The sequence below is a fragment of the Chinchilla lanigera genome, unplaced genomic scaffold, assembly GCF_000276665.1.
Source record: "Chinchilla lanigera isolate Chin_1 unplaced genomic scaffold, ChiLan1.0 scaffold00001, whole genome shotgun sequence".
NCBI lineage: Eukaryota > Metazoa > Chordata > Mammalia > Rodentia > Chinchillidae > Chinchilla > Chinchilla lanigera.
Genome location: NW_004955402.1, coordinates 11,922,989 through 11,924,005, shown reverse-complemented (window position 1 = coordinate 11,924,005; position 1,017 = coordinate 11,922,989).

Here is a 1,017-nt window from a genome sequence, read left to right as displayed (position 1 = left end):
AGTGCCAGGGTCCTCCAGTCCCTCCCCCAAGAGGCTATGGGCAAGCATGCCACTTCCATGCTTCTGGTGAGTTCAGAAGGCTTTGGGAGACCTCTAGCAGCACAGCTCCAAACCAACCCCACCAACAACGTAAATTAGAAGATAAGTTCTTATTTCTGACAAATTCTGACTTCCTTCATTTAAAGCATAGGACGTGGCATCATCTTCATGCAATGTAGCTGACTGCAGAACTTCTCATGTCAGATGTCATCTTAAGAATAAAACTGCTGCAGTTACATCTCAGAGAGGTTCCTAATCTCTTGTGAGATCTTGGGAAACAAGTTTTCACAGAGAGCTGAGGATTAGACATGTAGCTTTGCCATCCCATCTTGGTTGTTCCTGCCATCGGGAAACCACTCCTCCCTGTTCCATTCATGCAGTTCAGATATCTTGGTTCTACTCTCAGCTCTGAGAAAGTGAGGAGACTCAGGCTTGAGCATCAAAGCACTGGGTTCCAAGGCCACAGGACTGGTTAGTATGCATGGTAGAGGGCATGCTTTTTGACTTCATAGTGGCAATCAGAGTAGGGGATCTTACTGCTTTGGCAATCTTGACGCAATGTGGAGTCTTCTGCATTGAGCCTGCTTGGAGTTCACTGAACTTCTGATGAATACAGATCATCTTTTGTCACATTTGAGGAGTCTTCTGCTATTATTTCTTTGGCTAATTTTTCTATCTCTTTCCTCACCTTGTGGTATTCACATTACACATATGTTGGTGCACTTAATGGTGTTCATCTTTCTTTGCCCTTCTTTACATTTACCCTCATTCTCTTTTCTCTCTGTCTTCCAGATTGCATATTAAACTATCATGATGTTTGTGGATTCTTTCTTCATCCAGCTCAAACCTACTATTGAGCCTTTGACATGGATTCTTCATTTCAGTTATGATACTTTTCAACTCTAGAATTTCCATTTGTTTCATTTAAATAATTTCTACTCTGTATTGATATCCTCTATTCAATGATCCATTGTCATC